This window comes from Macaca mulatta, chromosome 15 (genome assembly GCF_049350105.2).
Source record: "Macaca mulatta isolate MMU2019108-1 chromosome 15, T2T-MMU8v2.0, whole genome shotgun sequence".
Taxonomy (NCBI): domain Eukaryota; kingdom Metazoa; phylum Chordata; class Mammalia; order Primates; family Cercopithecidae; genus Macaca; species Macaca mulatta.
In genome coordinates, this window is record NC_133420.1 from 102843785 (window position 1) to 102871493 (window position 27709).

At 41.8% G+C, this 27709-nt stretch overlaps 1 protein-coding gene across 1 annotated transcript in view; it reads right to left on the reverse strand.

Annotated features, from left to right (window-relative positions):
* Positions 1-10227: 10227 nt before the first annotated feature.
* ABHD17B (abhydrolase domain containing 17B, depalmitoylase) overlaps positions 10228-27709 on the reverse strand; it is an 85411-nt gene continuing 67929 nt past the window's right edge. Inside the window, exon 6 of the mRNA XM_077966207.1 lies at positions 10228-11342. The gene's annotated coding sequence lies outside the window, so the exon portion shown is untranslated. The remainder of the gene's footprint in view (positions 11343-27709) is intronic.

Sequence of the window (27709 nt, forward strand, 5' to 3'; positions counted from 1 at the left end):
AGTAGCTGGACTGCAGGCGCCCGCCACCATGCCCGGCTACTTTTTGTTAGTAGAGACAGGGTTTCACTGTGTTAGCCAGGATGGTCTCAATCTCCTGACCTCATGGTCCGCCTGCCTCACCCTCCCAAAGTGCTGGGATTACAGGCGTGAGCCACTGTAGAACTCTGATTTCTTAAAAGTCAGTCAGCATCATGGGCATCCCCTGGGAGCTTGTTAAAAAATGCAGAAACTTGGGGCCCCACCCCAGACCTATTGAAGCAGAATTGGCATTTTAACAGGATCTCCAGGTGACGCATATTAAGGTGTTTTGTTGTTGTTGTTTGGAGACGGAGTCTTGCTCTGTTCCCCAGGCCAGAGTGCAGTGGCGCAATCTTGTTCTCGGTTCACTGCAATCTCTGCCTCCCAGATTCAAACGATTCTCCTGCCCCAGCCTCCCAAATAGCTGGGATTACAGGCACCCGCCACCATACCTGGCTAATTTTTGTATTTTTAGTAGAGACAGATTTCGCCATGTCGGCCAGGCTGATCTCAAACTCCTGACCTCAGGTGATCCACTGCCTCAGCCTCCCAAAATGCTGGAATTACAGGTGTGCACCGCTGGGCCCAACCTTGCACATTAAGGCTTGAGAAACGCTGCTCTAAAAGATAAGTTTCAGAATCCCGGGGCAGGGTGAGAAACAAAACGTTACTTGGGCAAGTTCAGAGTTTTTCAACTGTATTGAAATAAAAGATTTCATGGGATGTTTCTATGATTCCAAGAAGCATAATGATATTTTGCTGAAACTGCTGAACGTATAAACACTTTGAAAATTAGATCAGGGCCGGGTGCGGTGGCTCAAGCCTGTAATCCCAGCACTTTGGGAGGCCGAGACGGGCGGATCACGAGGTCAGGAGATTGAGACCATCCTGGCTAACACGGTGAAACCCCGTCTCTACTAAAAAAAATACAAAAAACTAGCCGGGCGCCTGTAGTCCCAGCTACTTGGGAGGCTGAGAGGCAGGAGAATGGCGTAAACCCGGGAGGCGGAGCTTGCAGTGAGTTGAGATCCGGCCACTGCACTCCAGCCTGGGCGACAGAGCAAGACTGTGTCTCAAAAAAAAAAAAAGAAAGAAAGAAAAGAAAATTAGATCAGAACCCAGTTTCTTCCTCTCTTTCTTTAAATCACACAGTTAACTTCACCTATGGGGGCGCATTTGTTTCCAAATGCAGTCAAAGGGAACTAACACCAAACAGCTCAAGCATTGTCATTTGAAGTAGCAAACAAGGCAGCGGCTCTCAGAAATAATGAGATGTGTGGACTTCAGCAAATTACCTGATTTTCTTGAATATTAGTCACTACATCAATAAGATGGAGACAACATTGTCTGCCCTGTGTCTCTTCCAAGATCAACAGAGTTCCCAGTCTCCAGAAATGGTGCTGCTGACTAATAAGTGGCTCAAATCAGTAAAGTGGGGGCTGCCCTTGACTTCCCACAAGCCCATCCCCAATTATTATCAAGCTTATCACTTCTCTCAAGATCTGTGTCAACCTAAAGGAAGAAGCTGAGACACACAATATAATTTTGAAGAGTTTACTTAAGCCAAAGTGAGGACAGCTGCCCAGGACACACTTCCAAGTTGCTTTGGCGAATGCTCCGTTCAGCCTTCGCTACAGCAGGTTTTCAAAGGCAAAAGAAAACAAGGAATGGGCGAATACAAAATTGTTTGACAGGAATTCTCATTGGTTTACAGGAATAACATGGATTAATGACTGGGTATACACTGGCGAACCATAGGGTATGAATTATGTGTCCAGCGTATGACGTTGTTAGGATTTCATGACTACTTGGCGTCAGTCAGTATAGAGCCCACAGAGCAAGTGGCTTCCTTATTTAGCTCAGCGAGGGAATGAGACATGGCTGCTGTCACATTTTATTTTAATAATTTTTTTTTTCTTTTTTGCAGAGATGGGATCTTGCTGTGTTGCCTAGGTTGGTCTCAGACTCCTGGGCTTAAGCGATCATCCTGCATTGGCCTTCCAGGTAGCTAGGACTACAGGTGAGTGCCACTATGCCCAGCTAATGTTTATTTTTGTTTTGTTTTGTTTTGAGACAGGGTCTCACTCTGTCACCCAGGCTGGAGTGCAGTGGTGCAATCTCAGCTCACTGCAGCCTCGACTTCCCAGGCTCAAGTGATCCTCCCACCTCAGCCTCCCCAGAGCTGGGACTATAGGTGTGAGCCACTGCCCCCAACCCAACTAATCTTATTACTTTTAGTAGAGATGGGGTCTCACTATGTTGCCCAGGCTGGTCTCAAATTCCAGGGCTCAAGCAATCTTGTCTCAGCTTCCCAAAGTGTTGAGATTATAGATGTGAGCCATCGTACTTGGCCATGCTGTGACATTTCAAATGCCTCTTTGGACCTGATGTTTTAAAGGGGCTTGAATTCCTCAGATTAAAGGGTTATTTTCTTTCTTGCCCTCCATTTCTTTTATCTTCACTGTCACTACTCTGGATCAAACCACCATCATATTTTGCCAAAACCATGTCCTCCTTTTGGTGATTCCTGCCTCTACTGCCCCTCAAATAATCATTTAGCCTGAAACTAGAAGGATTTTTTAAAAAACACAACTTCGGTCACAAAATTCCCCCATCTCAAACTCTTCAACGGCTTTTTTGTTGTTGTTTGTTTGAGATGGGATCTCACTCTGTTGCCCAGGCTGGAGTGCATTGGTTAATCATAGCTCACTCCAGCTCTAACTCCTGAGCTCAAGTTATCCTCCCACCTCAGCCTTCTGATTAGCTAGGACTAAGGTGTGTGCCACCATGCCTGGCTAATTTTGAAAATTTTTTGAGGAGACGGGGTCTCCTTATGTTGCCCAGGCTGGCCTCAAACTCCTAGCCTCAAGTGACCTTCCTGCTTTGGCCCTCCAAAATGATAGGATTATAGGTGTGAGCCACCATGCCTGGTTTCAAAGGCTTTTTTAAAAAGCCTTTAGGGAAAAGTCTCAAACTCTCATATGACTCATTCTTCCTTCAAATCTGGCCCTTGCCACCTTCTCTACCATATCTTCTCTTGCCACCCTCTAGGTTATATCACTGTTGAAAATCAGGACTCATAGAACATAATCAGGAAACAACAGGAGGACACCAAAATATACCACCCCAAAATATATATATATTTTTTGTATCTTGATATGGCTATTCAGAGGGGCTGCAGACCACAGGAATAGCTCTGCAAAGCTGTGCTTTTGTAGGGGAGATTTACATCTGTAGAGGAAATCTACATTAGTGAGAAACAGCAGACACAAAACAGTCTGCTCTGAGGCCTCCCTTATCTGTCTTATCCAGATCTAGGAAAGATTAACCCACAGGAGAAGCAGACTAAAAGTCAGACACTTTTAAAGGTCTGACGAAGAAACTTTTACCACAGGCTCTCCCATCTAATCTTCTCTCTTTCTCTCTCCTTTCCTCTCCTCCCCTCTCCCCTCCCCTCCCCTCGCCTCCTCTCCCCTCCTCTCCTCTCCTTCTTTCCTCCCTCCCTCCCTCCCATCCCTCTCATCCCTCTCATCCCTCCTCCTTCTTTTCTTTTCTGTTCTGTTCTTTTCTGTTCTTTTCTTTCGTCTGTCTCAGTCTGTTGCCCAAGCTGGAGTACAGTGGTATCATCCTGCTGCACTGCAGGCTTGACATTTGAGTTCAAATAATCTTCCCACCTCAGCATCCCTAGTAGCTGGGACCACAGGCTGCACCACCATGCCCTGCTAATTTTTAAATTGTTTTCTGTACAGAGTCCCACTATGTTGCCCAGCTGGTCTCCAACTTCTAGATTCCTGTGATCTTCCTGCCTCAGCCTCCCAAAGTGCTGGGATTATAGGCAAGAGTCACCACCTGGCCCCATCTAATTATTCCGAGTTCTGCTACCTGAGGGACTTTATCTGCCTAACAAGACAGTCTTTGCCCACCCTGGATTTCCTCCCCACTCCCGCCCATAACCTGTCACTGGGCTCCAAGACTCTATTCTTTTCTGTATAGCATAAAAGCTTCAGTCATCTGGCTCTTCTTTGAGTCTCATATTTGCAGGACACTATGTCCATGTGCACATTATTACATTTGTATCCTTTTTTTTTCTTGTTCTTCTGTCTATTGTCAGTCTGTTTTATAGACTCAAATGATCAAACCTTGAGAAGGCGAAAGGAAGCAAATTCCCTCCACCTCTACACAACTTAAATCTCTCTCCTGCTGTTCCTTTACCCCTTTATCTGACTAATTATTTTCTGACACTTGGATGAAAATGTCAGCAATGTGTTTTTTTTTTTTTGAGACGGAGTTTCACTCTTGTTGCCCAGGCTGGAGTGCAATGGTGCATTCTCGGCTCACCGAAACCTCCACCTCCCAGGTTCAAGCGATTCTCCTGCCTCAGCCTCCCAAGTAGCTGGGATTACAGGCATGCGCCACCAAGTCTGGCTTATTTTATACTTTTAGTAGAGACGGGGTTTCTCTGTGTTGGTCAGGCTGGTCTCGAACTCCCAAACTCAGGTGATATACCTGCCTTGGCCTCCCAAAGTGCTGGGAACACAGGCGTGAGCCACTGCGCCTAGCCAATGTCAGCAATTTTAATGACTTTTTGGTTCTTTTTGGGGAAATAGAAAAAAAAAATATATATATATATATATATATATATATTTTTTTTTTTTTTGAGACAGAGTCTGGCTCTGTCGCCCAGGCTGGAGTGCAGTGGCCAGATCTCAGCTCACTGCAAGCTCCGCCTCCCGGGTTTTCGCCATTCTCCTGCTTCAGCCTCCCGAGTAGCTGGGACTACAGGCGCCCGCCACCACGCCCGGCTAGTTTTTTGTATTTTTTAGTAGAGACGGGGTTTCACCGTGTTAGCCAGGATGGTCTTGATCTCCTGACCTCGTGATCCGCCTGCCTCGGCCTCCCAAAGTGCTGGGATTACAGGCTTGAACCACTGCGCCCGGCCTAGAAAATATTATAGTCACTTTAAGTAGCAAGCATATTTTCAGTCTAATATTTTATTTATTTTTGTTTTTTATCTTTTTGTGAGACAGAGTCTTGATCTGTCTCCCAGGCTGGAGTGCCATGGGCGCGATCTCAGCTCACTGCAACCTCTGCCTCCTGGGTTCAAGCCATTCTCCTGTCTCAGCCTCCTAAGTAGCTGGGATTACAGGCACAAGCCACCATACCCAGCTGATTTTTGTATTTTTAGTAGGGACAGGGTTTCACCATATTGACCAGGCTGGTCTTGAACTCCTGACCTCACGATCCACCCACCTCAGCCTCCCAAAGTGCTGGGATTACAGGCATGAGCCACCACACCCGGCCTCAGTCTAATATTTTAAAATACCTAGTCCTATATAACCATGAAAATACCAAATTTGATCTCAAACTGTGGCCATCTCCACGCTAGGACCGAAGCTGGGGTGGCAGTTTGTGGAGGCAAGGGGTGAGTCGTGATCTCTTCTTTTCTTTTGCTCCCACTTGGTATTCCCAACTTCCTCAACCTCCTTTATCATGCACAATCTGGTTTCTGAGTCCACTAGGATGTTGAAGCAGAGGAAGAGAGTGGAGGTGCTGAAAGAACTAAAGTTCTTTTCTGACTGATATTTTGGTAAGATGCCACACCAGATAACACCAGCCATTTTGCCTGTAAATTTTTCATGTGTAGTATTTTCTGAAAACAAGGACATTCTCTTACATAACCCGAGTACAATGACTAATACTATTATCTTACCTAGGGATTGGCAAACTGTGGTCTGAGACTCAGTCAAATCCAAGCCACCATCTATTTTTGCAGGGCTCACCAGCTAAGAATGCTTTTAGATAGCTAAGCACTTTTTTTTTTTTTTTTTTTTGAGACAGAGTCTCGCTCTGTCACCCAGGCTGGAATACAGTGGTGCGATGTCCGCTCACTGCAAGTTCCGCCTTCCAGGTTCATGCCATTCTCCTGCATCAACCTCCCGAGTACCTTGGGCTACGGGTGCCCGCCACCACGCCCAACTACTTTTTTGCATTTTTAGTAGGGACGGGGTTTCACTGTGTTAGCCAGGATGCTCTCGATCTCCTGACCTCGTGAACTGTCTGCCTCAGCATCCCAAAGTGCTGGGATTACAGGCATGAGTCATGGTGCTCGGCCAGCACTTTTTTTTTTTTTTTTTTTTGGAGACAGAGTCTTGCTCTGTCACCCAGGCTGGAATGCAGTGGCACTATCTCAGCTCACTGCAGTGTCCACCTCCCGCATTCAAGCGATTCTCCTGCTTCAGCCTCCTGGGTAGTTGAGACTACAGGCACGTGCCACCACACATGGCTAATTATTTTTATTTTTTAAGTAGAGACAGGGTTTCACCATGTTGGCCAGGCTGGTCTTGAACTCCTGACCTCAAGTGATCCACACACCTCAGCCTCCCAAAGTGCTGGGATTACAGGTGTGAGCCACCGCACCCGGCCATTAGCTGTTTTATTTCTGTGAATGGAAATGTTTGACAGAGAAACAACTTTGGATGCAAATGCTGAATATCAACCATCTAAGCCCCAATTCAGAGGAGCTATTTTGCCCACATACTGGACAATGGGGGAAAAGTAGGAGGATAAGAACTATGTTCCAATTTTGGCTCTGTCATGATATTTACCAGCTGCTCAATCTTAAGAATCTTGGCCTCAGTTTTCTTACCTACAAAGTGGGAGTAACAACTCCAACTTCACAGGATTGTTCTGAGGATAAAATGAGAAAAATAGGTACCAAGTGCTTGGGACATAGTAAGTATTCAGAACATGTTAATTTCCTTCCCCACCATGAAAGAAATAGGTAAGTTTGTCCAGGTCCGGTGGCTCACACCTGTAATCCCAGCACTTTGGGAGGCCGAGGTGGGTGGATCACCTGAGGTCAGGAGTTCAAGACCAGCCTGGCAAACACGATGAAACCCCGTCTCAACTAAAAATACAACATTAGCCGGGCATGGTAGCAGGCCCCTGTAATCCCAGCTACTAGGGAGACTGAGGCAGGAGAATTGCTTGAACCTGGGAGGCGGAGGTTGCAGTGAGCAGAGATTGTGCTGTTGCACTCCAGCCTGGGTGACAACAGCGAGAATCATCTCAGAAAAAACAAAAAAAGAAATAGGTAAGTTTGTGTTCAAAATGCTGTAGAACTGTCACAGTTACTTACAAACCAAATTTAAGCCTGTGCACTATTTTAGTGAACTCATTATTTCATTTGACAGATATTTGTTGAATACTATGTACTAGATATTTTCATGATAGATCTGTAGCTTCAACCTCCCAAATGAAAAATGGTATCTCTTCTAACCTAATGACAAGATTTCTGACTCAGGTCATGCACTACATAAGAATGTAGTTACCACAACTTAGGCTCTGGGCAAATAAAATGTTTAATAAATAATGACAAAATGACCCTTGGCGCCAGTATGGCATTTAAGGCCATTAATACTCCCTGCTGTCTGCTGAGTCATTGCTAAGCTGGGGAAACATGAGTTCCTAAAGGTACCTGGAAGGCTGGTTATGTCACCTCTGGTTGAAATAGATCCCGATATATATGTCATGTCCAGGATGGGGAGGGAAAGGTTTTAACTCCTGGAAAATGAGATATTACTTTGTTCCAGTTTACAAAAAAGATCTATTGGACTTCATTCCCAGAAACTGTCTCCTGAATGACTTAAGGCAGTGCTAAGGAAACAGCATATTTTAAATTGATTCTTTCTTTGAGCTGTGTTCCAAGTTGCCTAATAAATTTTTAAATTTCCAAAGAGATGCATTCAGAGTGACTCCCAAAAAGATGTTCTAATTTGGGATGTCACCAGCATCAGTGACATAAATCATCACAAACAACATTGTCGCTTTGACTAATTGCGGGCTGTGTGAAAGGATGTCCTTTGTCCTCCTTATCTGCTTTCTCCTTCTTCACCTTATTGGGTATCAGTTCTCAAAGTTAGGGATAAGAATTCAATCTATTCTCCTTTTTTTTTTTTTTTTTCCCAGAAGGAGTCTTGCTCTGTCACCCAGGCTGGAGTGCAGTGGCACGATCTCGACTCACTGCAATCTCCACCTCCCTGTTTCATGCGATTCTCTTGCCTCAGCCTCGCGAGTCACTGGGACTACAGGTGTACGCCACCACACCCAGCTAATTTTTGTACTATTAGTAGAGATGGGGTTTCACTATGTTGGCCAGGCTGGTCTGGAACTCCTGACCTCGTGATCCGCCCACCTTGGCCTCCCAAAGTGCTGGGATTACAGGCGTGAGCCACTGTGCCCGGCTACTCTCCTATTAATAATTCAGATGTTAGGTCATAGAAGTACCATAGCATTTTGGAGCTGGCAACTGGAGCTGGGAGTTGTTGCATGCATTGCTCAAGGCCACATAACTTAGCTCAGTGCTTCTCAAACCGTATCACACATCAGAATCACTTGGAGGACTTGTTAAAACACAGATAGCGGGGCCCCATCTCCAGGGTTTCTGATCCAGTAATGGGTAGTCTGAGAATCTGCATTCCTAACAAATTTCTAGGTATTACTGATGCTTCTGGTCCAGGAACTACACTTTGAGAACCACTGTCTTAGTTAATTGTAGGGACAAGGTATAGAAGGCAACTTTCAGACAGTCCCGTACTGTTTCCAAGTACGGGCTCTTTTTTAGGGTACAGATTTTATGCTAAGGTTATAAAAGCCATACTTGTGCCTTTAAAAATAAGAAGGGTTTCTTCTCTTGACATCCTGAAAGGGCAGAATTTCACTGAAGGTAGAGCTGAAAGGATGAGCTTTGGAATCAGGCAGATCTGGATAAAGAATCAGGCAGTCCACAGATTAGCTTTGTGACCTTGAACAAATTACTTAGTTTATTTGAGTCCCAGTTTCTTAATCTGTATATCAGGAGTTATCAGTTCTGAATATTTGAGATTTCGGAGGAATAGTCTAAGAACTATTTGACATAGAGTTATAAGATTGGAAACATTTAACTAATAGAGCATCTAAATTAGCATTTACTAATCTTCATTTTTCAGGGGTGGAAACAAAGGTCTAGGGAAAGTAAATGTCTCAGTCAGGATCTCATGGCATATGGCAGAATGAGGACCAGAACCTGGTCTTTTAATGGGATTTGTTTTGTTTTACTCCTTCACATTGGATGAATATTTCCAAACTAGACACCACTTCGAAACTAAACATTTTGATAGTGGAAGTTTGTTCACGTGGAAAGGTGGAAATTTAGGGCTTATGGCAAGCATTTTAGAGAGCCATATTAGCTAAATTTTATGATTTAATCCACTTTTCATAACACCATTCCTTATATGATGTTGTACATTTTTTTTTTTTTTTTTTTTTGAGACGGAGTCTCGCTCTGTCACCCAGGCTGGAGTGCTGTGGCCGGATCTCAGCTCACTGCAAGCTCCGCCTCCCGGGTTCACGCCATTCTCCTGCCTCAGCCTCCCGAGTAGCTGGGACTACAGGCACCCGCCACCTCACCCGGCTAGTTTTTTGTATTTTTTAGTAGAGACGGGGTTTCACCGTGTTAGCCAGGATGGTCTCAATCTCCTGACCTCGTGATCCGCCCGTCTCGGCCTCCCAAAGTGCTGGGATTACAGGCTTGAGCCACCGCGCCCGGCTATGTTGTACATTATTAATAGTAAGATAATAAAACATGTATTCTGCTCACACCTAACTACTAAAAGAAAATTTATAGGAAGTAAATTGATTTTTTTTTCTTTAGAGTAGATTTTCAAAGTGGTCTCTTTTTTTTTGGCATAATAGCATATTGCAAAAGGGGTATGGCTATTTATAGAATTGTTGTCTACACTATTACAAATGATTACATTTGAGAAAGAAGAGATTAGTAGATGGGAAAACAATTTCTACATGAAGGGGGAAAAGTTTTAAATGTGTTGGTCAAATGAAAGTAAATGTTTGAAAGGAAAAAAATGCAACTTAAAGGATTCACTCAAGCTGTACTTGTACTTGTTTGGGAAGAATAAAAATTAGAGTGTTTTAAGTCCCTGCTATTCAGGAGGCTGAGATGGGAGGATCCCTTGAGCCCAGGAGTTTGCATCCAGCCTGGGCAACATAGGAAGACCTCATCTCTAAAAAAATAAAATAAAATGAGAGTGTTTTAGAGTCAGGTAAATCTCCTCATCTAGCAGACATAGACTCTGGGATGCAGAGATGTCGAGAGTTATGCTGAATTGAGCAAATGATAATGGCAGAGAGGGGGATGAAGCCCAGGACTTCTCAACTCTAGTTTGGTGCTTTTGGCACTGTGACCAGCTTGTCATCAGCATTGTCATTTTTGAGTTTAATATTTTGGAGAAGCCATGAAATAAAGGGTCATTGTTATATACTAAGAGACTGTGTGGTATGCCTTGATGCTCTATTATTATTTATTTTGAAATGAGCCAACTGTTTTACACCCATTAAAGAAAAAAATTACCCAAGTACTTGTTAAGATGGGAAGGCAGACTAAATTCAAGAGGGGGCCATGGTGATAGATAAAGGGACGATTGAAATGAGGTGTTGCAGCAGGGGAGAGAGATTAGACTCAACTCCAACAAGGACCAGTGGAGATTTACAACCAAGGAGTAGGGTGGCAGTCGGCAGATGGAAAATTACTAAGAGAAAGCATCAAACATAAGGGTACGTGGCTAAACCGACTGGATAGGATTATTGCTGAAGGCAGGTCAGAATGGCGAGATATTGAGGGTGGTCAGACACACTAAGGATGGGACAGTTTTGATAAACTGATTTAGAATAATTCTTGTTCAAATTGGATTCTACAAGGACAGAGAGGGAAGCCCAAGACTGGGCCGAGTCAAACAGAGAACTCAGAAGAGACTGACTAAAGTTTTGGCCGAAGGAGAGAGTCTTTGTCATACGTAAGTCAACACTTGGTTTATACTAAGAGTAGGGCCAATGATGTATTTTGTAAGTTACTTTGATCGAAGGAACATTGCCATTAAGTGGCCACTAGCTGGCTACGTAGACAAGAAAGACACCTCTTCTCACAACTGTTTAGTTACCTGTTTGAAGCTTCAGTATCAAGATTTATTCAGTGATACAGATACTCCCACATGGCAAGAATTTTCAACTGCCTTGGAAGGACATACTGACATGTAACAGATCAGCGGGTGAAAAAGGGGGCATGTTCACAGCTATGGGGCAGCGAATTGTGCATATCAGGGAACCTGTGTTATCTACCCAGCACCTGATAATTAACAGTACTCACTGGTAGAATGGTGTCCTCCCAGGGAGAGAATGGAAAATCTTTTTTAAAAGCCAGTTTGATCCTAGTCAAAATTTACAATGTGTTTGTCCTCAGATGATTTGCAGCTCATCTTCATAGGCCTGAAAATCTGAAAATAAATTATTTTGAAGTGATGATATAAATTATGCATGAGTATCAATTGAATATTCAAGTATAATGAGTTTATAGAATACAAGAGAGTGTTTCTTTTGAGATGTTGCAATACTGCTATTGTTAGATTCAGGGCCCAGCTGATTGCTTATAGAGAGCCTTTGTGCAAATTTGAAAAAGGCACCCCCTCTGGGTGATGCAGCCCTGTGGGTACATGATTTGGCTAGTAGAGCTTGAACTGGGTCTTTGCTCCCTTTTGTTCCACTGGCTGGGTGCCTTTCTGCAATGCACAAACTGTGCTTCCCTCAACAGCAGCCCCAGTTGCTACTGGACATGTGTGCCAGCAGAAAAGATGTAAAGGCTTGAAGTGCTTGCGTTAGTTGTTAGAAAGTATTTGAAATTTGTAGGCTAGGCGCGGTGGCTCATGCCTGTAATCCCAGCACTTTGGGAGGCCATGGCAGGTGGATCATTTGAGGTCAGAAGTTCAAGACCCAGCCTGGCCAACATGGTGAAAACCCATCTCTACTAAAAATACAAAAATTATCCGGGTGTGGAGGCACATGCCTTTAGTCCCAGCTACTCGGGAGGCTGGGGTGGGAGAATCACTTGAACCTGGGAGGCAGAGGTTGCAGTGAGCCGAGATCATGCCACTGCACTCCAGCCTGGGCAACAGAACCAGACACTGTCTCAAAAAAAAAAAGAAAAGAAAAGAAAAAGAAAAGAAAAGTAATATGTAAAAGTAAATGGTTCCTTCTCTTACCCCAACATAGAATATTATTTGCAAGAGATAGTTTCAGTTCAGTTCTAAAATACAATGAAAGCAAGTGGTGCCTTCATGATAGAGAGTTGAGATCTGTCTTGGTGTATATATTTCCTGAAAAAAGCACAGCTGGTGAGGGCACACTTCCCTAGCTAGAGGCAAACAACTCAACATCTGGGAAACTTAGATTTTTGGCACCAGAGCCTCATTTGCTACCTGTTGCAGTGACACAACAGGTCAGAGAAAAGCTGTATTGTGTTGGGTGTGGCTTTAAAACTCTTTACACACACCTAGATGGACTGGAACTTAGGAGTGGTGCGTGTTAGCATTAAAAAGCGTATGGGTTTCAATGTCAATTTTTCCTCCTAGAACCATTATAATGCCACGGCAGTGACAGCAGAACCACAGGAATGAATCAAATTCTGAATTTCTGGTTTCAGGACAGAATGGAGTACACACACATCTTCGTATTTCTCCTGCTAAGTGCAGTTAGAGGCCCTGGATATTGTATATAAAACAAGTACAAGAAGTTTCTAAAAGGGAGAGAGAAGATGGGCTCAGCTAGGGATCATGGATTTTCTTCCTGCTTTATATAGCCCAAACTGGGTGCTAGAGAAACAGGCAATTAGAAAATGCTAACAGGTGCAGACAAAAAAAGGCCTAATAACAGTCTGCTCTCTAACTACAGGACAAGAAAAGGGGCAGCATAAGCAATCAACAGAGCAAAGAAACAATCAACAGAATGGAAGAATATATTTGCAAACTAGACACCTAAGAAGGAGTTAATATCCAAAATATATGATACTCAAACAACTCAAAACAAAACGAAAAAACAAAAACCGAATAACCCAATTTAAAAATAGGCAAAAGACCTGAACAGATATTTATTTCTCAAAAAAAAAGCCCATGCAGATGGCCAACTAATATATGAAATAAATGTTCAACATCACTGATCATCAGGGAAATACAAATAAAAACTACAATGAGATGTGACTTTACTCCAGTTAGAATGGCTACTATCAAAAAACCAAAAGACAGCAAGTGTTGGCAAGGATGTGGAAAAAAGGCAGCCCTTACACACTGCTGGTAGAAACAAAAATTAGTGTACAAAAATTAGCCAGGCATGGTGGCACAGGCCTATAGTCCCAGCTAGTTGGGAGGCTGAGGCAGGATAATCGCTTGAACCCAGGAGGCAGAGGCTGCAGTGAGCCAAGATCACGCTACTGCACTCCAACCTGGGTGACAGAGTGAGACTCTGTCTCAGACAAAAATAAATCAATAAATAATAGAGAGGAAAATTAGTACAGTCCCTATGAAAAACAATATGGAGATCTTCAAAATATTAAAAATAGAATTACCATCTAATTAGCAATCTTACTACTGGGTGATACACCCAAAGGAAATAAAATCAGTATGTCGAATACTGCATATTCAGTAAATTTAAAAAGTAATCTAATTCAGTAAATTTAAAAAGTTGTTAAATTCCGGATTTAACAACTTTTTAAATTTCACATATGTGACTTCTCTCATACATGAAATTTAAAAGGTTGTTTTTTAAAACAACTACCCCAGCCAAATACCATAGAAAAAAATGTGACCCATTCGCAACCTGCACCAAAAGCCAAGAAGGAGCCTAGACTTATGTCTTTGCACCGTTACAACAAAACAACTCCCTTCTCCTCCCCGTTCATGGTGTTAGAGAAGACCAAGTAGGAAGCTGGGACTTTTCTCCCGACCTTAAGTGATGGGAACACTCCCCAACTTCTGCTTGAGGTGTCAGTAAAGACCATGTGGGGTAATAAAAAGCTCCCAGTAGGGAAAAGTGCAGGTCCTGATGGCTTCACTGCTGAATTATACCAAACATTTAAAGAACTATTACCAATACTACTCAAACTATTCTGAAAAATAGAGGAAGAGGGAATACTTCTAAACTCATTTTCCGAGGCCGGTGTTACCTTGATACCAAAACCAGACTAAGACACATCAAAAAAAAAAAAAAAAGAAAAAAGAAAGGAAAGAAAACTATAGGCCGCTATCTCTGATGAATATTGACGCAGAAATCCTTAACAAAATGCTAGCAAACCAAATTTAACAACACATTAAAAACATCATTCATCATGACCAAGTGGGATTTATCCTTGGGATGCAAAGAAGTTTCAACATATGCAAATGAATCAATGTGATACATCACATCAACAGAATGAAGGACAAAAACCATATGACATTTCAGTTGATGCAAAAAAAGCATTTGATTAAATTCAACATATCTTCAAGATAAAACCCTAAAAAACAAGGTATAGAAGGAAAATGCCTCAATATAATAAAAGCCATATATAACTGATGACGGATCCACAGCTAATATCATATTGAATGGGGAAAACCTGAAGGCCTTTCCTCTAAGATCTGGAACACAACAAGTATGTCCATTTTCACCACCATTTTTCAACATAGTACTGGAAGCCCTAGCTAGAGCAATCAGACAAGAGAAAGAAATAAAGAGCGTTCAAATTGGAAAGGAAGAATTCAAATTATCCTTGTTGGCAGATGACATGATTTTATATTTCAAAAAACCTGAAGACTGCACCAAAAACTATTGTAACTGATAAATTTAGTAATATTGCAAGATATAAGATCACTCACAAAAATCAGTAGCATTTCTATACGCCAACAGTGAACAATATGGAAAAGAAATTTTAAAAGGAATCCCATTTACAATAACCACAAATGAAATTAAATACTGAAGAATTGTGAACTGGAAGTATCTGAGACAGGTCTCAATAATTTAGAAAGTTTATTTTGCCAAGGTTAAGAACATGCCTGAGACACAACCTCAGAAGGTCCTGATGACATGCACCTAAGGTGGTCAGGGTACAGCCTGCTTTTATACATTTTAGGAAGACATGAGACATCAATCAATATGTGCAAGACGTACCTTGGTTCAGTCCAGAAAGGTTGGACAACTGGAAGTTCAGTCCAGAAAGGTTGGACAACCTGGCTTCCAGGTTATAGGTGGGTAAGAGACAAATAGTTGCATTCTTTTTAGTCTTTGATAAGCCTTTCACTGAACACACAAGTTACATGTGAGAGGTGCGTAGAGGAATAGTCAATTATGCCTTAGTCTGGCTCAGTGAATCTACATTTTTTACATAAATAATACGGCAGAGGAGGCAATCAGATATGCATTTGTCTCAGCTGAGCAGAGGGCTATTACTTCTGTCCTTTATCCCTCATCTGTGAAGATAAGCTATCAATTTATATTACCACGGTAAAATTCAACAGAACTCTTTTAGGGTCAAGATCTTGAAGCCCACAAGGAATTTCCTTTGTAGCTATCTTTGTAGCTATCTTATTTAGGAATAAAATAGGATATAGGTTTGTCTGACACAGTTCCCGGCTTGGCGCTCCCCTTTGGCTTAGTGATTTTAAGGTCCCAAGACTGATTTTCCTTTCACAGAATTAACCAGAAAAGTGAAGAATCTCTACAATGAAAACTATAAAACACTGACAAAATAAATTGAAAGGAACACACAAAAAATGAAAAGATATTCCATGTTCATGGATTGGAAAAAGGAATATTGTTAAAGTGTCCATACTATCTAAAGCAAATTACAAGCTCAATGCAATCCTTATCAAGATGCCAATGACATTCTTCACAGAAATAGAAAAAACAATTCTAAAATTTATATGGAACCACAAAAGACTCAGAATAGCTAACATTATCCTTAGCAAAAAGAATAAATTGGAGGAATCACATTACCTTACTTCAAAATATACTATAGAGCTATAGTAACCAAAACAACATGGTACCAGCATAAAAACAGACACATAGACCAATGGAACACAATAGAGAACCCAGATACAAATCCATGCATATGCAGTGAATTCATTTTCAAGAAAAGTGCCAAGAACATACATTGGAGAAAGGACAGTTTTTTCAAAAAAATGGTAATGGGAAAATTGGATATCCATATGCAGAAAAATGAAACTTTATCTCTATTTTTCATCATATACAAAAATCAAATCAAAATGGATTAAAGACTTAAATCTCAGACCTCAAACTATGGAACTACTACAAGAAAACATTGGAGAAAAAAAAAAAAAAAAGAAAACATTGGAGAAACTCTCTAGGACATTGGTCTGGGCAAAATTTCTCGAGTAATATCCCACAAGCACAAACTGCCAAAGCAGAAATGGACAAATGGTATCACATCAAGTTAAAAAGTGTATTCACTGCAAAGGAAAAAACAAGGTGAAGGAACAACCCACAGAATGGTAGAAAATACTTATAAACTCACAAAGGGTTAATAAGGAGTTTAAACAACTCTATAGGAGAAAAATCTAATAATCTGATTTTAAAAAGGGCAAATGATCTGCATAGACATTTATCAAGGGAAGATGTACAAATGACAAAAAGACATACGAAAAGGTGCTCAACATCACTGATCATCAGAGAAATGCAAATTAAAACTACAATGAGATATCATATCACCCCAGTTAAAATAGCTTTTATTCAAAAGACAGACAATAACAAATGCTGGCAAGGACGTAGAGAAAAGAGAACCTTCATACACTGTTTGAAGGAATGTAAATTAGTACAACCACCTTGCAGAACAGTTGGGAGGTTCCTCAAAAAACTAAAAGTAGACCCATCTAGGTCCATGACTCATGACTCAACCAGTCCTGTGTCCCCCACTCAAAGGTGGACTCAGCACACAAGGACCATTTTCCATACCTCTATGATTTTTCCCCCAACCAATCAGCAACACCCATTCCCTATCCCCCTGCCCACCAAATCACCCATAAAAACCCTAATCTTTGCGTTCTCAAGGAGTTTGATTTGAGAACTATCCTCCTGCTTACCTTGCTTTGCATTAATCTTCCTTCCTTTCTTTCTTTCTTTCTTTCTTCCTTTCTTCCTTTCTCTTTCTTTTCCTTCTTTCTTTCTCTATCTCTTCTTTCTTTTTCTCTTCTTTGTTTCTTTGTTTCTTTCTTTTTTTCTTTCTTTCTTTCTTTCTCCTTCCTTCCTTCCTTCCTTCTTCTTTATTTCTCTTTCTTTCTTCCTTGACAGGGTTTCACTCTGATACCCAAGCTAGAGCGCAGTGACATGATCATGGCTCACTGCAGCCTTGACCTCCCTAGGCTCAGGTGATCCTCCTACCTCAGCCTTCTGAGTAGCTGGGACTACAGGTGTGTGGCACTACACTCAGCTAACTTTTGTATTTTTTGTAGATACGGGGTTTCATCATGTTGCCCAGGCTGGTCTCAAACTCCTGGGCTCAAGCAATCTGCCCACCTCAGCCTCCCAAAGTGCTGGGATTATAGATGTGAGCCGCCATGCCTGGCTACCTCTTTCTTGACAGCAATACTACTGTTTCAGTGAACTGGCTCTATCTTTGCAGAAGGCAAGGGTAATTACAGGAGTAAAAGCAGAAGGTAAAGGTCAAAGGAAAGAATCAAGGACCATAAAGACAAAACAATAGAAATTACCCAATCTAAACAACAGAATGAAAATAGATGGGAAGAAAATAAACAGAACCTCAGAGACCTGTGGGACTAAATAAGAGATAAAATATTTATGTCATCAGAGTCCCAAAAAAAGAAGAAAAAGAAGATGGTGCTCAAAAAGTATCCAAAGAAATAATGAGCTAGGAGCAGTGGTTCAAGCCTGTAATCCCAGTACTTTGGGAGGATGAGGCAGGTGGATCACTTGAGCCCAGGAGTTTGACCGCAGCCTGGGCAACATGGCAAAGCCCTGTCTCTACAAGAAATACAAAAATTAGCCAGGCGTGGTGGTACACACCTGTAGTCTCAGCTACTTGGGAAGCTGAGGCAGGAAGATTGCTTGAGCCCAGAAGGTGGAGGTTGCAGTAAGCCAAGATTGCATCACGTGGGTAACAAAGTGAGACCCAGGCCGGGTGCAGTGGCTCATGCCTGTAATCCCAGCACTTTAGGAGGCTGAGGCGGGCAGATCATGAGGTCAGGAGATTGAGACCTTCCTAGCTAACATGGTGAAACCCCATCTCTACTAAAAATACAAAAATTTTAGCCGGGTGTGGTGGCGGGCACCTGTAGTCCCAGCTACTCAGGAGGCTGAGGCAGGAGAATGGCATGAACCCGGGAGGCGGAGCTTGCAGTGAGCCAAGATCTCGCCACTGCACTCCAGCCTGGGCGACAGAGCGAGACTCTGTCTCAAAAAAAAAAAAAAAAAAAAAGAAAGAATGAAAAGGAAAGAAAGAAAGAAAAACAAAAGAAATAATTGCTAAAAATGTCATGCATTTGGCAACAGATGTAAACATAAATTTAAGAAAGTGAGCCAACTCCAAATAGGAGAATCTAGCACCGAGCCTTCCCTTTGTAAGGAACTGTAAAACAGATGTCAACTGCACAGTCAAGTAAAACAATTTTTTTTTTTAAGTTGGAGTCTCACCCTGTCACCTAGGCTGGAGTACAGTGGCATGCTTTTAGCTCACTGCAACCTCCACCCACTGGGTTCAAGCAATTCTCCTGCCTCAGCCTCCCGAATAGCTGGGATTACAGGCTACCATGCCAGGCTAATTTTTGTATTTTTAGTAGAGACAGGGGTTTTGCCATGTTGGCCAGGCTGGCCTCGAATTCCTGACCTCAAGTGATCAGCCTGCCTTGGACTCTCAAAGTGTTGGGATTACAGGCATGAGCCACCGCCCCCGGCCAAACACATTTTTTTTAAGGTGATAATATTGCTTTAGAGCATCACTGTCGTAGTGTTAAGCATAGTTAAGCTTTTAAGAAAACCCATGACTTGGCTGGTCACGGTGGCTCACACCTGTAATCCTAGCACTTTGGGAAGCCCAGGCAGGCAGATCACCTGAGGTAAGGAGTTCGACCAGCCTGACCAACATGGTGAAACCCCGTCTCTACTAAAAATACAAAAATTATCTGGGCGTGATGGCATCTGCCTGTAATCCCAGCTACTAGTGAGACTGAGGCAGGAGAATCACTTGAACCCGGGAGGTGGGGGTTGCAGTGAGCCGAGATCGCGCCATTATATTCCAGCCTGGGCAACAAGCAAAACTCCGTTTCAAAACAAAACAAAACAAAACAAAACAAAACAAAACGAAACATAGCTTGGGGATTGCTAGCTTAATTTCAGACAAATTTACATCTGCTAAGCAAACAGCTGAGAATATATATAGTCAATTAGTGAAGCACCAAAGTGATTTGGGAGGTGATTTTTTTGTTTGTTTGTTTGTTTGTTGAGACGGAGTCTCGCTCTGTTGCCCAGGCTGGAGTGCAGTGGCCAGATCTCAGCTCACTGCAAGCTCCGCCTCCCGGGTTTACGCCATTCTCCTGCCTCAGCCTCCTGAGTAGCTGGGACTACAGGCGCCCGCCACCTCGCCCGGCTAATTTTTTTGTATTTTTAGTAGAGACGGGTTTTCACCGTGTTAGCCAGGATTGTCTTGATCTCCTGACCACGTGATCCACCCGCCTCGGCCTCCCAGAGGTGATTTTTAAGGAGAGACTTTGGTTTTCATAACCTACCAGTATAACTCTTCACGGTTTTCAAATTTATTTATTTTTTATCCTCTAATTAGTTTGGCAGCAACATTAGAGTGCAGGTGTTTAAAAATGAACTCATTGTTATTTGTTTAATGTATTTAGCATTTAAAATGGTTTAAATTTAACAACCTAGTGAAAATAAAATTCAGAATTTTTAGTTTCAAGCAAATACAATAACCACATATACCATTAATTTCATCTGGAAATACAACCGGCTTTTTTGTCAGCTTCTAGAATCAAATGGCCCAAACAGATGAGACTGCTCTGACAAACTTGAATATTTGTCAATGTGTATAGCAAAGAATGTTGCTTATTTTCAGGCCAGGCACAGTGACTCACGCCTGTAATCCCAGCACTTTGGGAGGCTGAGGCGGGCGGATCACCTGAGGTCAGGAGTCCGAGACCAGCCTGACAATAGGATGAAACCCCGTCTCTACTAAAAATACAAAAATTAGCCGGCTGTGGTGGCACACACCTGTTATCCCAGCTACTCGGGAGCCTGAGACAGAATTGCTTGAACCCGGGAGGTGGAGGTTGCAGCGAGCCCAGATCGTGCCATTGCACTCCAGCCTGGGCAACAAGAGCGAAACTCCGTCCCCTTCGCCTGCCCCCCCACCAAAAAGAATGTCGCTAATTTTCTTATAAACATGACATGTGAAAAGCGGTTGTTAAAAAAAAAAAAAGAATGAAAGGAGAAAAATGATTATTGGGTTATAAGACTGTTTATTCAAACATTATCTCCTTTAGTTCTTATAAGAACCCAGCAAGAAGACATTAACCTCTTTATAGAGAAGAACAAAGAGATTCAGAAAAATTAAGGTTTGTGCTGGGTCCTTCCTAGCTGAAGCAGTCACACAACTGACACAAAAATCTGATATTCTTTCCACTTAGGCATCTCATAAAGCATAGAAACTTCATTTCGAGGTCTTAGTTGCCAATGTGTAGGGGAAAATATCAACTGACTTTATGTCAATCAAACTAAAATCTTTTGTTAAGTGACATAGAGTATAAATGAGAACATGCAGTGTTCCAGAATACGTTTTTTTGGTTGTTGTTGTTGTTTGTTTGTTTGTTTTTTGAGACGGAGTCTCGCTCTGTCGCCCAGGCTGGAGTGCAGTGGCGCGATCTCGGCTCACTGCAAGCTCCGCCCCCCAGGTTCACGCCATTCTCCTGCCTCAGCCTCCCGAGTAGCTGGGACTACAGGCGCCCGCCACCATGCCTGACTAATTTTTTTTTTTTTTTGTATTTTTAGTAGAGGCAGGGTTTCACTGTGTTAGCCAGAATAGTCTCGATCTCCTGACCTCGTGATCCACCTGCCTCGGCCTCCCAAAGTGCTGGGATTACAGGCATGAGCCACCACACCCGGCCAGAATAAGTATTTTTTATCCCAAAGTTATGTCTTTTTTTTCTTCTTCTTCTTCTTTTTTTTTTTTTGAGATGGAGTCTCACTTGGTCGCCTGGGCTGGAGTGCAGTGGCGCTATCTCGGCTCATTGCAACCTCCGCCTCCCGGGTTCAAGTGATTCTCCTGCCTCAGCCTCCGGAGTACCTGGGATTACAGGCTCCAGCCAATATGCCCAACTAATTTTTTATATTTTTAGTAGAGACAGGGTTTCACCATTTTGGCCAGGCTGGTCTTGAACTCCTGACCTCGTGATTCACCCGCCTCAGTCTCCCAAAGTGCTGGGATTACAGATGTGAGCCACCATGCCCAGTTCACAGTTATGTCTTATTCAATATTTAATAGCTTCAAAGATGGCTCTTCTTGATTATTTTCCCTCATTTTAACATATGCACCAGGCACAAGAATGGTCCCTGCTCTTGAGGAGACTGAAAATTTGGGGGGAATATGGATATGCCATTTGTTATATTTCTGGGCACATTGAGTCTGTTACCAGTTTTACTCTAATCTTCTCAGTAACGAGAAAATTGATGAGGTGTTTCCGAGTCTTTAACTGTTATGTTTTTCTTCCCAAGTCACGAAAATCAACCTCTCACTGTGTGATCCTTACTTTATACCCAGAATACTCCCATACACTTTCAATTAAAAACCTGGCGAACAGTTACTCCAAGTAAGTCTTTGTATACAGCGTGTAAGACCTTCCGGGAAGGTATACATTTCTCTTGCCCTTCTTTCCCTAGCCAGTCAAAAAGGCCGATCTGGAAATTGTCTGAGCAAAAATATATCAATCCATTAACTTTCCTTCCCCCAAGAACAAAAAAAATCAGAACAGCATCCTTTCTATGTCTATGTTTATTCTTCTTTTTTCCTTTTGTCTCAACACTCTTCCCTTATCCAAATAAGTTTTGCCACTTAGTATTTTCCTGGTGTTTTCCTCCCTGCCCCACTCCCAAACCCCATTTGATTACAAGAATTTGAGAATAGTTTATAATTCTCAGGGTATGTGCAAAACACTTTCAGCATGGGTTCAGTTAGTTTTTTATCTTGTTCACAAGAGAAAATCTGGGAAAGCCTTTAGTCCCTTCCAAGACAGTGCAACTTGAATCTGATACGGCTGTGGCAAACAGTTTGATTTGAATTTGATTTTATTTTTTTGGCATCTTCTTCAGAATCTCTTTGTTCTCTGAAGTTGTGTTTAACAATGCTATGCCTTAGGCATGGTCAGGTGTGTTTGAATTAAAAATATGATGTAATTCAATGTCACACTGACATGATAGTGAAAAGGTAACGCCCTTGCATGCTCTCTTACTTTATTCATCCACCAAATTGAAGTCTGGCAATAGAAAAAAAATGTCTTATCTTGGCAATGTACCTAATACATGCTTCTTACAATATGTTTTCTGGGGTACTCCAAATTCTGTCAGTTAATTTAAATAAATAAAATCTGACTAGCCCCACCCTGTCCAACACAGCTGTGTTACAGCAAGTTGGACACTCTTTAACTTCTTGATGAATCCCAGTCAGTTATTTCTTGATAGATTTCACTTCTCAACATGTAATAGTAAGCATGACTTATTTAGCGATTGCTGTTTATTTTTATTTTCCAAGTTAGAATGATATAACAGCTTGGTAAAATTATCTATTGTTGACTTACTAGGGAAAAGTTTGAATGGGATTCACAAGGAGAGGGAAGAAGAGGAAGAATGAGAGAGATGAGGGGTAAAAGTGAGAGGTTAACGATGAAACACATGTTTTTTCATATGTGGAAAGCAGATAAAACAGCTATAGAGACTAGTATAGAACATAAGCAAAAGCTTCCTAATACAAATTAAGTTCCTTCAGCAGCAAAAGTGTTTCCTTTTTCATTCTTATCAAAAAGCATCAGCCAGGCATGGTGGCACACACCTGTAATCCCAGCTACTTGGGAGGCTGAGGTGGGAGGATCACGTGAAGCTGGGAGTCCAAGACCAACGTGGACAACATAGCAAGACCTTGTCTCTAAAAAAAAAAAAAAAAAAAAAAAAAAAAAAAAGACAAAAAACAATTTAAAAAGCACCAATCCTTTCTTAACAGGCAATAGAATAGCTGACTAATCCAAACACAAAATAGATCATTATGGTTGCACATGACATCAAGGTGAAAATATTGAAGAGCCTAACTGCAGAGGCTGGGTGCAATGGCTCACATCTGTAATCCCAGCACTTTAGGAGGCCAAGGTAGGAGGATCAGTTGAGCTCAGGAGTTCAAGACCAGCCTGAGCAACATAGCAAGACCCTGTCTCTAAAAAAAAAGAAAAAAAGAAACAAGGTTTATCTGCAACATTTTTGTATAAATCCCATTCCTCCCCACATCCTGTGATATCATAATGTAAGCAAGGTTCTACAGTCTCTAAAATGGAGTGACTCAGGGCCAAAAAATTTTTTTCAGATCTGCGTTTTCTTTTTAATTTTTTAATTTTTTTTTTTTTTGAGACGAGTCTTGCTCTCTTGCCCAGGCTGGAGTGCAGTGGCATGATCTCAGCTCACTGCAAGCTCCGCCTCCCGGGTTCAAGTGATTCTTCCTGCCTCAACCTCCCAAGTAGCTGGTATTACAGGCATGTGCTGCCATGCCCAGATAATTTTGTATTTTTAGTAGAGACAGGGTTTCACCATGTTGGCTAGGCTGGTCTTGAACTCCAGGTGATCCGCCCACCTCGACCTCCCAAAGTGCTTGAATTACAGGCATGAGCCACTGCGCCCAGCCCAGATCTGCATTTTCTTGAATGATTTATACTAGAGAGTTGACTGTTTTCCTGAGAATGCTTAGATTGAACCTTTTTGGAGAAATTCAATATTTTCTGGGTTACCTCACTTTCTCTATAGATATTCCACGGCAAATGATGTATCAGACCATTTTTTCCTGCCCTCACGTGCTGTTAGATTGTATGTGCTCATGGTACACAATATCATACTTAAATGAAGTGGTAAGGTATATTGAAGTGGAAGGTAAATTGCTTGCCCAATTTATGTCTTTACAGTTTAGATTGTCTTCTCATGTTATTTGTTTTCCCTTAAATTCTTGAACATGTTTATAACTGTTTTCTATCCCTTGCTACCTAATTTCATCATTTCTGTCATTTTTAGTTCTGTTCCTATGATTTTCTCCTGGATATGAGTTGCAATTTGCTGTTTTTTTGTATGTCCACTAATTTTTCATTGGGTGCTGGACATTATGTATGTGACACTGTTTTGTGTTGAGATTTTGTTGTCCTCTTTTAAAAATGTTGAAATTAGTTTTGGCAGGCAGTTGCTACCTTCAGATCACCTTGCTTCTTTTGAAGCCTTGTAAGTTTTATTATATTGAGTTTAGTGTTGCCTTTATCCTAGGACCAATATAGCGTACTTGTAAGGTATAAACTCTCTCAGATCCCCTCTGATGGCCATAAATATTCAGAAAAGTCTTTCTGCCCTGGGTGGACAGAATTCAAATGTCCCCAAGCCCTGTGTGAACTCTTCCTTTACATGCTGGTCTTGTGGAGTTTCACCCTATGCATACAGAGTGGCAGTATGCAGCCAAGAAATCAAGGAGGTCCTTGTGAGATTTTCTGAGTTCTTTCCCTGTGTAGTTTGCTCCCCTACAGTTTTCTGCACTGGAAATGTTACCTGCCTCAGCCTCACCAAACTAGAATTTCTATCTCCTCATCCTAATGAAATGATAGTCCATTTGAGTTTTCTCTCCCTGTGTCACAGTCCAAAAATTGCCTCCAGGTAGCATTGCCGGATTTAACAAAGAAGAATACAACATTGTATTGTGTACATACTCATATGAAAAATTATTCATTATAATCTGAAATGTGTTGTGTATGTGAAATTTAACTAGATGTTCCTGTATTATGTCTCACAACCCCACCTCAAGACCGAAAGCCAGTTCAATTGTAGGGCTCATTTTAATTGTATTGCTTCTCTCAGGAATCAAAATGTTGAACATACTGTGATTCCAATGTCTGAAAACAGTTGTTTCATGTATGTTTTACAGTCTTCTAGTTGTTTACAGTGGGAGGGTATTTCTGTACCAGTCATTCCTTCTTGCCTAGAAATTGAAGTCCGTAGTACATCTTTAAATTTAAAGAAAGCAAGTAAACAAATAGGATAGCTGGAATTATTCAGGGAATCATTGAAGAAAATAATAAATAAACGCGTCATTTCCACTCATCCTGGGGTATGCTACATAGAATTGCCTGTTTGAGAAAGAGCTAAATTATAATTCAGAGCATCTGCCTTTAATTCAATATTCTCATTTGAAATCACCATTTCTCTTCCGCTTTATGGTCTCATCAGGCTTTAAATGTACCTTAGTTTCAGCTGCTCTGAAGAATGTCAACCTCTCTGGGAAGCTACAATTTATGCCTGGTGAATTATGTGCAGGTCACAGATCCAACATTGTTAGAAAGTGCATCCCTGGCTGGGGCACTGTGGCTCACCCCTGTAATCCTAGCACTTTGGGAGGCCACGGAAGGTGGATCACCTGAGGTCAGGAGTTCAAGACTAGCCTGGTCAATATAGTGAAACCCTGTCTCTACTAAAAATACAAAAATTATCTGGGCGTGATGGTGCACACTTGTAATCCCAGCTAGCTGGGAGACTGAGGCAGGAGAATTGCTTGAACCCGAGAGGCGGAGGTTGCAGTGAGCTGAGATTGTGCCACTGCACTCCAACCTGGGTGACAGAGCAAGACTCAGTCTCGGGGGGAAAAAAAAAAAGGAAAGTGCATCACAAATATACCTTGAAAATCTGTGAAATGCAGGCATCTTCATATGAGAGACAGAGTTCATTTTATTTATATGAATAAGTACAATTATGACTCTCATATCTTGAGAAATTCAAATAGTGTTCATCTAACAATAGTTATATAGTGTGGCGGAAAGAACTCAGGCCTGGTGAGGATGAGAAGGCAACTATTATTTATTGAGTATCTGCTATATGTCAAGTGTTACACAATCAGTGGTGTGCTGAAGCTGGCCCGTGCTGGCTCATACAGGATTATGAGAAGCAGTGATTAGGAATTTCACCAGCTGGTTGCTAAACCACTGGTAGCTTGGAACTGGCCACTGGATGAATATTTACACCATAGAAATAACCAAATACTACAAATTAGGGCTTTTCCTTCAACCTCAAGAGTCTATTATTAAATATTTACCAGCTGGGCGAAGTAACTCACACCTGTAATCCCAGCACTTTGGGAAGCCAAGGCGGGCAAATCACCTGAGGTCAGGAGTTCGAGACCAGCCTGGCCAAAATAGCAAAACCCCATCTCTACTAAAAATACAAAAATTAGCCGGCCATGTTGGCACACACCTGTAATCCCAGCTACTTGGGAGGTTGAGGCAGGAGAATCACTTGAACCAGGGAGGCAGAGGTTGCAGTGATCCAAGATCATACCACTGCACTTCAGCCTGTATGACAGAGGGAGACTCTGTCGCAAAATAAATATATATATATATATATATATATATATATATATATATTTTTTTTTTTTTTTTTACCACCACACCACCGTCACCTTTTTCATTATAGTTTATTTTCCAAACAAGTCTACAAGACGCATAATAGAATGCAAAGTCTAAACATAGAAAAAAACTCAGATTACATAAATAACAAGTCCACATTTACCCAGAGAGCAAGTAATGAAACTAATTCTATGTATATCCTTGTCTTTTCTACTTACGTTCTTATACCTTTGACTTACGCTAAGTTTTTGCCTTAATATTGTGTGGTCTTGGACCAAAACCTGACCATTCCCACCCTGCATTGTCCTTTCAGCTGTCAAGTTGGGAACGTGAATTACTTAATCCCAAGGTCTCTTTTGGATATAATAATCTCTGCTGTCCACTACCTGGTGCTTAAAAGTATGATACCGCCAAATTTGCTTTCTTCAAATCTCCACCATCAAGGAAATACAATAAAGAAAACGTGTGTAGTGGATTGACTTATTGGTTTTTTGACAGAGAACAGTAACTTACCATAAAATTACCTGTTTTGTTTTTCTCAGCTTTAGACTCGAGAGTTACCATCACTCTTGTCCCAGAAGGGTAACCAAGTCTTTGTCTCATTGATGGTTTTATCCCTGAGGACTATGTAGATCTTTATTTTCAAGTGATTCATTATGGAGATTAAAAGTGGAAATAGTGAAGGACTACTTCAAAGGTAGAAGAGGGAAATATTCCCATTTTATTTTATTTTTAAAAATTTATTTAGAGATAGGATCTCACTCTGTTGCCCAGGCTGGAGTACAGTGGTGTGATAATGGCTCACTGCAGCTTTGACCTCCTGGGCTCAAGTGGTCCTCCCAGCTCAGCCTCCTGTAGCTGTAACTACGGGTGTACACCACCATGCCTAGCTAATTTTATATATGTATGTGTTTTTTTTAGAGATGGGGGTCTTACTTTGGGTTTTTGTTGTCATTGTTGTTTGGGTTTTTTGGTGGTTGTTTGTTTTGTTTTTGGGAAGATTCTCCCTATCGCTCAGGCTGGAGTGCCATGGTGTGATCTTGGCTCAATGCAATCTTTGCCTCCCTTCTTCAAGCAATTCTCAGGCCTCGGCCTCCCAAGTAGCTGAGATTTCAGGCGCACACCAGCATACCTGGCTAATTTTTGTATTTTTAGTAGAGACAAGGTTTCACCATGTTCGCCAG